At 39.8% G+C, this 12,925-nt stretch overlaps 2 pseudogenes; both read right to left on the reverse strand.

Annotated features, from left to right (window-relative positions):
* Positions 1–4,729: 4,729 nt before the first annotated feature.
* Positions 4,730–5,425, reverse strand: LOC149303006 (DNA-dependent metalloprotease SPRTN pseudogene; annotated as a pseudogene).
* A 5,001-nt stretch (positions 5,426–10,426) lies between these two features.
* Positions 10,427–11,122, reverse strand: LOC149303007 (DNA-dependent metalloprotease SPRTN pseudogene; annotated as a pseudogene).
* Between the last annotated feature and the right edge of the window lie 1,803 nt (positions 11,123–12,925).

Here is a 12,925-nt window from a genome sequence, read left to right on the forward strand (position 1 = left end):
TACTGTCCAAAGCTTTTTGCGCAATTTTTTTTACCAATCGCAATTTCCATTTTTGCTATTTATTGTATCCACACAATTTATATATTATTTTTTCCGCTCTCAAGGAGAGATAGGGCTTTCGCTTCATGCAATTTTTTTACAAACTACACTGCTGTAAATTATTGTAAATTAATTAAATGAACATTTTTTTTCCTTTCTCAGGCTTTCTTTGACTGTTCCTTTCCCCACAACTCAGGCCTTCTCAAGTATAGAAATATGTATGTTCATTAACACAAAAAAACAAAAACATTTTGATGGAATGACTGTTCAGGATGACAAAAATGGGGAAAGGGAACACTAATTCCAGTCATATGCTCTATAGTGTTCCACTTTATTAATATTCTTTATTAGAATTGTTTTAATTTTTAAAATATCAGTGTTGTATTGAAACAGTGCTAAAAATGTATACCTTCAAATTTTATTCATCTTAAAAGTATTTGATATGTTTTGAAAAGTCCGATAACTGCACACAAGTTGGTGTCCAGAGTGGCCAAATTCTGTAAATCCGTTTGTTTTCCTTTCTTTAATGAAATGGCAATAATGTCAAATGTGCTATGCAGCCAGTATAATTTTTAATGAGTTGGCTTTATAAATTGTTAAATACACATTGATTGTATATAGATTTCTTCTCTCTATATAAATGTATATGAGAAATTAAACTTAAGAACCATCATGGCTTCCGAATTTTATGATGAACTTTAAACCTCATATTTTAATACATGGGTACAGTAAGTCAAAAAGCTTACTCTGGTCGGCACTGTTTATTACTATAAAACATGTAATAAAAACCACTTTGACAATATTTTATATAGGCTTCTAAGCAGCAATGATAATTAAGCAATATGTAAAACAAGGTAGCTAGCAGTACCGTATTTGCTCGATTATAAGACGACCCTGATTATAAGACGACCCCCCAAAATCTGAATATTAACTTTGGAAAAAAAGAAAAAGCCTGAATATAAGACGAACCTAAAGGAAAAAAGTTTTACCAGTAAATGTTAATTCATGTAAACTATTTTATTAAATAAAAGCTATGATTGAGAAAAATATTTTTTTTGTTTTTATTTCCTTGTATTTTCCAACCTGTCCCCCAGTTACGCACATCTGCCCCCAGGCTTGCCACACCAATATGGCACTGTGGCCCATGATATGCCTTTTAACCCTCTATATGCCACTGTGCCCCATGGCATGCCTTTTGACCCCCTATGCGCCACTCTGCCTCCAGAAATGCCTTTTACCCCTATATCCCATTCTGGCATTTAGGGGGTTAAAATGCATATTATGGGGCAGAGTGGCATATAGGGAGGTATAAGGCATTCCAGGAGGCAGAGTGGCATTAAGGGAGTTAAAAGGCATTGTATAGAGCACTCTGCCTCCAGAAATGCCTTATACCCCTATATGCCACTCTGGCATTTAGGGGGTTAAAAGGCATATTATAGGGCAGAGTGGCATATAGGGAGGTATAAGGCATTTCAGGAGGCAGAGTGCTCTATTAAATGCCCCCTTAACGCCACTCTGCCTCCTGAAATGCCTTATACCTCCCTATATGCCACTCTGCCCCATAATATGCCTTTTAAACCCCTAAGTGCCAGAGTGGTAAATAGGGGTAAAAGGCATTCCAGAAATGCCCTATGCCCCCATTTAACACACACACACACACACACACTTACCGGTGCTTCCAATTTCCTGCTGTATTGCCGAGGCAGCGGGTTGACGTCTCCTTCCACTGCAGCCAGAAGGAGGTGGAGTTGGCAGCGGGGGTTTGTCTGCGTCCGTCGCGGATACCTTCCCCGGCTGTCAGAGATCAGAGTTCCCCGCACCGGTGCGGGGCAGTCATGGTTGATGGGGTGTTAAGGGTTAATTTTAGGGGCAGACATGGTTGATGGGGTGTTTAGGGTTAATTTAATGGTGAGGGTTAATTTAATTAATTTAATAAAGTTAGCTTAAGGTGCAGTTGCAGGTAAAGGGGAATGTAAATCCTGGGGGCAGTGATTATTAATGTATTATTTATAACAGTATGGTGATATTATCTGACTGATTCGAACCCCAATGAAGGCAGAGAGTCGTTCAAAGATCCGGATCTTAAGATCACTGTAAGATTCGGATCCCTGTAAGATCCGAATCTTTGAACGACTCTCTGCCTTCATTGACATCACTGGAGGCAGGGGGGAGGATTCATAATGAAAGGGGCGGGGCCAATCATTAGTGTGCCTGCACGGAGTTACTGGAAAACGGTAACTCCTGTGAGTCACACTGAGTGATCCGAAGATTCGGATCATGAATCGGATCATTTCAGTGAACGAATCGAAATGATCCGATTCACTTTAATGATCCGAACTTCCCATCACTAACCTGTAGCCCTGCAGCAGCTGGAGGGCCACATCTCCCATAATGCTCTTTCAGCTCAATGGCTGGCAGAGGAGTATGGGAGATGTAGTCCTGCAGCAGCTGGAGGGCCGCAGGTTGGACACCCTTGCGATACAGAAATGGAGTAAACGGGCAGGATTTTTCAGCTGCTGTTTTAGACTGAGTGTTTTCAACTGTTTTGTTTTAAATTTGTGCGAGTATACAAACCGACGTTGTCAATGAGTAAATCTAAATAGTATTACCGGTAATTGTTTCTTTTATCTTAACCCAGTTTAGGAATTTTCCACAAACTATTGCCGATATATTTTAATACAGTTAATGCATAGAGATTGCATTATTGATTTCATTACACTTGGCTGCGAATCTTAGATTGGGAAATGTTTTCTTTATTTGAAAATTACAATTTTTTTTTTATTTTTTTTTTTACACATGGAATTGTTAACATTTGATAATTTCATATTATCCAAAATTTACCAAAGGGCCCCGCACACAAGCCTCCCATGTGCAGTGTTTCTGTAATGGAGCTCACTTTTTCAGTTTGGGATTATTAACACAGGGATAAAAGCTAACTGGGATTCGGCTTGCCCGGACCCTGAAAACATATCAAAGACTAGTAACTACAATACAGTTTACTGATTTGTGTTCACGTAACCATTTTCAAAGGTGCCATGCTTCACTAAATGATCAAATTAATATATTTCCAAGTTTAAAATAAAAATGAATGTAAAATAAACTATTCCTTCAGTATACACTGTTCACACCATAAGGTTAAAAGCATGGTGGTCAGACAAGCCATATCTGGGGTCTCAGTGACATATTGGCGGATATAAGTCATATTGAGGGGTCAACAGGCATATCTGAGGGCAGAGTGGCATATAGGGGGTTTAAGGCATATCTAGGGGTAGTAGGTTATCTGGGGGGGGGCATAAGACATATATGGAGGCAGAGTGACATATAGGAGGTATAAGGAACATCTGGGGACAGAGTGGCATATAAGGTGGTCATAAAGCATATCTGGAGTCACAGTGGCATAATGGGGGGTATAATGCATATAGGGGGTATAAGGCATATCTGAGGGCAGAGTGGCATATAGGGGGTTTAAGGCATGTGGGGGGGTTATGGCATATCTGGAGTGGTTATAATGCATATATGGGGCAGAGTGACATATAGGGGGTATAAGGCATATCGGGGGGGGGGCAGAGTGACAAGCCTGAAGTCAGATGTGCATAACTGGGGGGCAGGTTGGCAAATAAAATGAAAGAAAAACAAGAAATGCATTCTTCTCAATCAGTTTTTATTAAATATGAAAAAATGGTTTACATGTGAATATTTACTATTAAAATGTTTTTCTTATATGATAGTCTTATATTCAGGCTTCCCCCCTCCCCTAAATTAATATTAAAATTTGGGGGGTCATCTTATAATCGAGTAAATACGGTCCTCACAGTTCATGGCTCTTTTCTTTAGAGGTATGTGGAGACTCAATGACAACTCCAAACACAGCTTAAATTAATCGTATGATATGACATTCTGACGTTATTATAAAACAGGTTATTGATTGACGAGTTTGTCCAACGTACTAGAAGCCATAAGAGGTCTGCCAAGTTAATTTAATTCCCATCAGCCACTTCTTGCTCTATACCGAGCAACCTTTACCAGCAAACTCGCTTCAGCAGCTTTGCTTATAGCCTCACCGCGCCGTTCTGGTCATGTAGCACCGTAAACTGGGCTTGAGCTAAAGGAAGGCGGCTGGGACAAACTTCTTTGAAACGCGAATTAACTTTGTTGCTGGGCTACGAGAGCTGCTTGTCAATTAACGATACCCAAACAGCTATGCATGAACTTCCCAGACGGCATTGCTGTGATGACTTGCAGCGAGCTCAATTGCGTTTGAGTTGTGGTTTTAGGTATGAAAGTGTGTTTTATTCCTGTAGATATAATTTTGTCAGATAGATGTTTCCCTTGCAGAACTGAAAATAAAATGTTGTGCAATTTTGGAAATGTGATGATTTATGCCAAATAACGTATCACATAAATCATACCTCCCAAGTGTCTCTCTTTTGGACCTAAATTGACCCAATACCACCTGTTCATCTTTCCTTAGCGCTGAGAATGTTTGGTGAGCCCAAAATTATTAAAGATGCCTGTCTTTATGCACTTATCTATATATCTATATATCTATAGTAAGGAATTCAATAGAAATGTTCACTTGGGTTTTAAACAATTTTATTGGTATATAATACAATCAAGAACTCCAAGTAACTAAGTAGCACGAGAACCATGTGCTGATCAGTATGTATAGATGTTATCACATAGCAATGAATTATTTGTCCATTCTGGCCCTCTTGCTGGGCAGTTCATGGCCACTGTTGTCATTTGGAGTGGCGGTTGGTGAACTGAAACTCCTCTTCCTCCCTTTTTGAACGTATTTTTTGGGCTCATTCACTTTAATAAATGTCCCCCCACAGGTAAGCTGATGGTGTGACCACCAACGTTCCCGAGCAGAGGGTGCCCGATTCATTGCCCGCCTTATGAAGCCAAACCTTGGCCCCCAAGCCCTGCAGGGTCCATCACAGAGCCACCAGTGCTTTCTGCATTTAGCAACCTCTGCATGGAAATTGTGGTAGATGGAAATGTTGGCGCCAGTGATGTTGTTTATGCGCTCCATGTGTTTGCAGAACTCCGGACCGTGGTCTCCTTCATCTTTGTATTTGTGTGTCACACACAGGTAAGCGTGAATCATTTCGTGGAGAAGGACCTCAACAAGATCTTTCCTTGATCTCAAGCTTAGTAGTGGCTTGCTGATATAAATAGTGCACAGGTCTTCATTTATCTTGTAGCGACAAAGCCCGGCTTTTTGTGTCATCCTGTGGCTCCATTTTACTTCCACCCACATCAACTTTCCCTTGAAAAACTTGTGATTAAGTGACATGAACAATTCCTGGAGGTTGGGGTTTGGGTCCAGCACCTCCCAAGCAGGATCAATAACTGATAAGCACTCAGGATCTATATAATCCATCGCACTGGGGAAAAGCTTCCACAACTAATCAAGTCTGCCACCGCAACAGCTCCCTCTCACAAAAATCAAGTAGCAAATGGGATGACTGTAGAAGCTTATGATACTATGATGTCATAGTGAGTTATTGATGTCCATGCATAGTGGTGATCTCGCCCAGCACTAAGCTGCGTACACAAACTCACTAAAACTGCAAAAAAGTTGAATGCTTCAACTTAACCAACTTTGCTGCACTCTATGACCTTCACGGCCAGGGTTTTTCCCACCCTACTGTCCAAAGCTTTTTGCGCAATTTTTTTTACCAATCGCAATTTCCATTTTTGCTATTTATTGTATCCACACAATTTATATATTATTTTTTCCGCTCTCAAGGAGAGATAGGGCTTTCGCTTCATGCAATTTTTTTACAAACTACACTGCTGTAAATTATTGTAAATTAATTAAATGAACATTTTTTTTCCTTTCTCAGGCTTTCTTTGACTGTTCCTTTCCCCACAACTCAGGCCTTCTCAAGTATAGAAATATGTATGTTCATTAACACAAAAAAACAAAAACATTTTGATGGAATGACTGTTCAGGATGACAAAAATGGGGAAAGGGAACACTAATTCCAGTCATATGCTCTATAGTGTTCCACTTTATTAATATTCTTTATTAGAATTGTTTTAATTTTTAAAATATCAGTGTTGTATTGAAACAGTGCTAAAAATGTATACCTTCAAATTTTATTCATCTTAAAAGTATTTGATATGTTTTGAAAAGTCCGATAACTGCACACAAGTTGGTGTCCAGAGTGGCCAAATTCTGTAAATCCGTTTGTTTTCCTTTCTTTAATGAAATGGCAATAATGTCAAATGTGCTATGCAGCCAGTATAATTTTTAATGAGTTGGCTTTATAAATTGTTAAATACACATTGATTGTATATAGATTTCTTCTCTCTATATAAATGTATATGAGAAATTAAACTTAAGAACCATCATGGCTTCCGAATTTTATGATGAACTTTAAACCTCATATTTTAATACATGGGTACAGTAAGTCAAAAAGCTTACTCTGGTCGGCACTGTTTATTACTATAAAACATGTAATAAAAACCACTTTGACAATATTTTATATAGGCTTCTAAGCAGCAATGATAATTAAGCAATATGTAAAACAAGGTAGCTAGCAGTACCGTATTTGCTCGATTATAAGACGACCCTGATTATAAGACGACCCCCCAAAATCTGAATATTAACTTTGGAAAAAAAGAAAAAGCCTGAATATAAGACGAACCTAAAGGAAAAAAGTTTTACCAGTAAATGTTAATTCATGTAAACTATTTTATTAAATAAAAGCTATGATTGAGAAAAATATTTTTTTTGTTTTTATTTCCTTGTATTTTCCAACCTGTCCCCCAGTTACGCACATCTGCCCCCAGGCTTGCCACACCAATATGGCACTGTGGCCCATGATATGCCTTTTAACCCTCTATATGCCACTGTGCCCCATGGCATGCCTTTTGACCCCCTATGCGCCACTCTGCCTCCAGAAATGCCTTTTACCCCTATATCCCATTCTGGCATTTAGGGGGTTAAAATGCATATTATGGGGCAGAGTGGCATATAGGGAGGTATAAGGCATTCCAGGAGGCAGAGTGGCATTAAGGGAGTTAAAAGGCATTGTATAGAGCACTCTGCCTCCAGAAATGCCTTATACCCCTATATGCCACTCTGGCATTTAGGGGGTTAAAAGGCATATTATAGGGCAGAGTGGCATATAGGGAGGTATAAGGCATTTCAGGAGGCAGAGTGCTCTATTAAATGCCCCCTTAACGCCACTCTGCCTCCTGAAATGCCTTATACCTCCCTATATGCCACTCTGCCCCATAATATGCCTTTTAAACCCCTAAGTGCCAGAGTGGTAAATAGGGGTAAAAGGCATTCCAGAAATGCCCTATGCCCCCATTTAACACACACACACACACACACACTTACCGGTGCTTCCAATTTCCTGCTGTATTGCCGAGGCAGCGGGTTGACGTCTCCTTCCACTGCAGCCAGAAGGAGGTGGAGTTGGCAGCGGGGGTTTGTCTGCGTCCGTCGCGGATACCTTCCCCGGCTGTCAGAGATCAGAGTTCCCCGCACCGGTGCGGGGCAGTCATGGTTGATGGGGTGTTAAGGGTTAATTTTAGGGGCAGACATGGTTGATGGGGTGTTTAGGGTTAATTTAATGGTGAGGGTTAATTTAATTAATTTAATAAAGTTAGCTTAAGGTGCAGTTGCAGGTAAAGGGGAATGTAAATCCTGGGGGCAGTGATTATTAATGTATTATTTATAACAGTATGGTGATATTATCTGACTGATTCGAACCCCAATGAAGGCAGAGAGTCGTTCAAAGATCCGGATCTTAAGATCACTGTAAGATTCGGATCCCTGTAAGATCCGAATCTTTGAACGACTCTCTGCCTTCATTGACATCACTGGAGGCAGGGGGGAGGATTCATAATGAAAGGGGCGGGGCCAATCATTAGTGTGCCTGCACGGAGTTACTGGAAAACGGTAACTCCTGTGAGTCACACTGAGTGATCCGAAGATTCGGATCATGAATCGGATCATTTCAGTGAACGAATCGAAATGATCCGATTCACTTTAATGATCCGAACTTCCCATCACTAACCTGTAGCCCTGCAGCAGCTGGAGGGCCACATCTCCCATAATGCTCTTTCAGCTCAATGGCTGGCAGAGGAGTATGGGAGATGTAGTCCTGCAGCAGCTGGAGGGCCGCAGGTTGGACACCCTTGCGATACAGAAATGGAGTAAACGGGCAGGATTTTTCAGCTGCTGTTTTAGACTGAGTGTTTTCAACTGTTTTGTTTTAAATTTGTGCGAGTATACAAACCGACGTTGTCAATGAGTAAATCTAAATAGTATTACCGGTAATTGTTTCTTTTATCTTAACCCAGACCCAGTTTAGGAATTTTCCACAAACTATTGCCGATATATTTTAATACAGTTAATGCATAGAGATTGCATTATTGATTTCATTACACTTGGCTGCGAATCTTAGATTGGGAAATGTTTTCTTTATTTGAAAATTACAATTTTTTTTTAATTTATTTTTTTACACATGGAATTGTTAACATTTGATAATTTCATATTATCCAAAATTTACCAAAGGGCCCCGCACACAAGCCTCCCATGTGCAGTGTTTCTGTAATGGAGCTCACTTTTTCAGTTTGGGATTATTAACACAGGGATAAAAGCTAACTGGGATTCGGCTTGCCCGGACCCTGAAAACATATCAAAGACTAGTAACTACAATACAGTTTACTGATTTGTGTTCACGTAACCATTTTCAAAGGTGCCATGCTTCACTAAATGATCAAATTAATATATTTCCAAGTTTAAAATAAAAATGAATGTAAAATAAACTATTCCTTCAGTATACACTGTTCACACCATAAGGTTAAAAGCATGGTGGTCAGACAAGCCATATCTGGGGTCTCAGTGACATATTGGCGGATATAAGTCATATTGAGGGGTCAACAGGCATATCTGAGGGCAGAGTGGCATATAGGGGGTTTAAGGCATATCTAGGGGTAGTAGGTTATCTGGGGGGGCATAAGACATATATGGAGGCAGAGTGACATATAGGAGGTATAAGGAACATCTGGGGACAGAGTGGCATATAAGGTGGTCATAAAGCATATCTGGAGTCACAGTGGCATAATGGGGGGTATAATGCATATAGGGGGTATAAGGCATATCTGAGGGCAGAGTGGCATATAGGGGGTTTAAGGCATGTGGGGGGGTTATGGCATATCTGGAGTGGTTATAATGCATATATGGGGCAGAGTGACATATAGGGGGTATAAGGCATATCGGGGGGGGGGGGGCAGAGTGACAAGCCTGAAGTCAGATGTGCATAACTGGGGGGCAGGTTGGCAAATAAAATGAAAGAAAAACAAGAAATGCATTCTTCTCAATCAGTTTTTATTAAATATGAAAAAATGGTTTACATGTGAATATTTACTATTAAAATGTTTTTCTTATATGATAGTCTTATATTCAGGCTTCCCCCCTCCCCTAAATTAATATTAAAATTTGGGGGGTCATCTTATAATCGAGTAAATACGGTCCTCACAGTTCATGGCTCTTTTCTTTAGAGGTATGTGGAGACTCAATGACAACTCCAAACACAGCTTAAATTAATCGTATGATATGACATTCTGACGTTATTATAAAACAGGTTATTGATTGACGAGTTTGTCCAACGTACTAGAAGCCATAAGAGGTCTGCCAAGTTAATTTAATTCCCATCAGCCACTTCTTGCTCTATACCGAGCAACCTTTACCAGCAAACTCGCTTCAGCAGCTTTGCTTATAGCCTCACCGCGCCGTTCTGGTCATGTAGCACCGTAAACTGGGCTTGAGCTAAAGGAAGGCGGCTGGGACAAACTTCTTTGAAACGCGAATTAACTTTGTTGCTGGGCTACGAGAGCTGCTTGTCAATTAACGATACCCCAACAGCTATGCATGAACTTCCCAGACGGCATTGCTGTGATGACTTGCAGCGAGCTCAATTGCGTTTGAGTTGTGGTTTTAGGTATGAAAGTGTGTTTTATTCCTGTAGATATAATTTTGTCAGATAGATGTTTCCCTTGCAGAACTGAAAATAAAATGTTGTGCAATTTTGGAAATGTGATGATTTATGCCAAATAACGTATCACATAAATCATACCTCCCAAGTGTCTCTCTTTTGGACCTAAATTGACCCAATACCACCTGTTCATCTTTCCTTAGCGCTGAGAATGTTTGGTGAGCCCAAAATTATTAAAGATGCCTGTCTTTATGCACTTATCTATATATCTATATATCTATAGTAAGGAATTCAATAGAAATGTTCACTTGGGTTTTAAACAATTTTATTGGTATATAATACAATCAAGAACTCCAAGTAACTAAGTAGCACGAGAACCATGTGCTGATCAGTATGTATAGATGTTATCACATAGCAATGAATTATTTGTCCATTCTGGCCCTCTTGCTGGGCAGTTCATGGCCACTGTTGTCATTTGGAGTGGCGGTTGGTGAACTGAAACTCCTCTTCCTCCCTTTTTGAACGTATTTTTTGGGCTCATTCACTTTAATAAATGTCCCCCCACAGGTAAGCTGATGGTGTGACCACCAACGTTCCCGAGCAGAGGGTGCCCGATTCATTGCCCGCCTTATGAAGCCAAACCTTGGCCCCCAAGCCCTGCAGGGTCCATCACAGAGCCACCAGTGCTTTCTGCATTTAGCAACCTCTGCATGGAAATTGTGGTAGATGGAAATGTTGGCGCCAGTGATGTTGTTTATGCGCTCCATGTGTTTGCAGAACTCCGGACCGTGGTCTCCTTCATCTTTGTATTTGTGTGTCACACACAGGTAAGCGTGAATCATTTCGTGGAGAAGGACCTCAACAAGATCTTTCCTTGATCTCAAGCTTAGTAGTGGCTTGCTGATATAAATAGTGCACAGGTCTTCATTTATCTTGTAGCGACAAAGCCCGGCTTTTTGTGTCATCCTGTGGCTCCATTTTACTTCCACCCACATCAACTTTCCCTTGAAAAACTTGTGATTAAGTGACATGAACAATTCCTGGAGGTTGGGGTTTGGGTCCAGCACCTCCCAAGCAGGATCAATAACTGATAAGCACTCAGGATCTATATAATCCATCGCACTGGGGAAAAGCTTCCACAACTAATCAAGTCTGCCACCGCAACAGCTCCCTCTCACAAAAATCAAGTAGCAAATGGGATGACTGTAGAAGCTTATGATACTATGATGTCATAGTGAGTTATTGATGTCCATGCATAGTGGTGATCTCGCCCAGCACTAAGCTGCGTACACAAACTCACTAAAACTGCAAAAAAGTTGAATGCTTCAACTTAACCAACTTTGCTGCACTCTATGACCTTCACGGCCAGGGTTTTTCCCACCCTACTGTCCAAAGCTTTTTGCGCAATTTTTTTTACCAATCGCAATTTCCATTTTTGCTATTTATTGTATCCACACAATTTATATATTATTTTTTCCGCTCTCAAGGAGAGATAGGGCTTTCGCTTCATGCAATTTTTTTACAAACTACACTGCTGTAAATTATTGTAAATTAATTAAATGAACATTTTTTTTCCTTTCTCAGGCTTTCTTTGACTGTTCCTTTCCCCACAACTCAGGCCTTCTCAAGTATAGAAATATGTATGTTCATTAACACAAAAAAACAAAAACATTTTGATGGAATGACTGTTCAGGATGACAAAAATGGGGAAAGGGAACACTAATTCCAGTCATATGCTCTATAGTGTTCCACTTTATTAATATTCTTTATTAGAATTGTTTTAATTTTTAAAATATCAGTGTTGTATTGAAACAGTGCTAAAAATGTATACCTTCAAATTTTATTCATCTTAAAAGTATTTGATATGTTTTGAAAAGTCCGATAACTGCACACAAGTTGGTGTCCAGAGTGGCCAAATTCTGTAAATCCGTTTGTTTTCCTTTCTTTAATGAAATGGCAATAATGTCAAATGTGCTATGCAGCCAGTATAATTTTTAATGAGTTGGCTTTATAAATTGTTAAATACACATTGATTGTATATAGATTTCTTCTCTCTATATAAATGTATATGAGAAATTAAACTTAAGAACCATCATGGCTTCCGAATTTTATGATGAACTTTAAACCTCATATTTTAATACATGGGTACAGTAAGTCAAAAAGCTTACTCTGGTCGGCACTGTTTATTACTATAAAACATGTAATAAAAACCACTTTGACAATATTTTATATAGGCTTCTAAGCAGCAATGATAATTAAGCAATATGTAAAACAAGGTAGCTAGCAGTACCGTATTTGCTCGATTATAAGACGACCCTGATTATAAGACGACCCCCCAAAATCTGAATATTAACTTTGGAAAAAAAGAAAAAGCCTGAATATAAGACGAACCTAAAGGAAAAAAGTTTTACCAGTAAATGTTAATTCATGTAAACTATTTTATTAAATAAAAGCTATGATTGAGAAAAATATTTTTTTTGTTTTTATTTCCTTGTATTTTCCAACCTGTCCCCCAGTTACGCACATCTGCCCCCAGGCTTGCCACACCAATATGGCACTGTGGCCCATGATATGCCTTTTAACCCTCTATATGCCACTGTGCCCCATGGCATGCCTTTTGACCCCCTATGCGCCACTCTGCCTCCAGAAATGCCTTTTACCCCTATATCCCATTCTGGCATTTAGGGGGTTAAAATGCATATTATGGGGCAGAGTGGCATATAGGGAGGTATAAGGCATTCCAGGAGGCAGAGTGGCATTAAGGGAGTTAAAAGGCATTGTATAGAGCACTCTGCCTCCAGAAATGCCTTATACCCCTATATGCCACTCTGGCATTTAGGGGGTTAAAAGGCATATTATAGGGCAGAGTGGCATATAGGGAGGTATAAGGCATTTCAGGAGGCAGAGTGCTCTATTAAATG

The sequence above is a fragment of the Sceloporus occidentalis genome, unplaced genomic scaffold (assembly GCF_023333645.1).
Source record: "Sceloporus occidentalis isolate IW3139 unplaced genomic scaffold, rSceOcc1.0.p SCAF_16, whole genome shotgun sequence".
Classification (NCBI taxonomy): domain Eukaryota; kingdom Metazoa; phylum Chordata; class Lepidosauria; order Squamata; family Phrynosomatidae; genus Sceloporus; species Sceloporus occidentalis.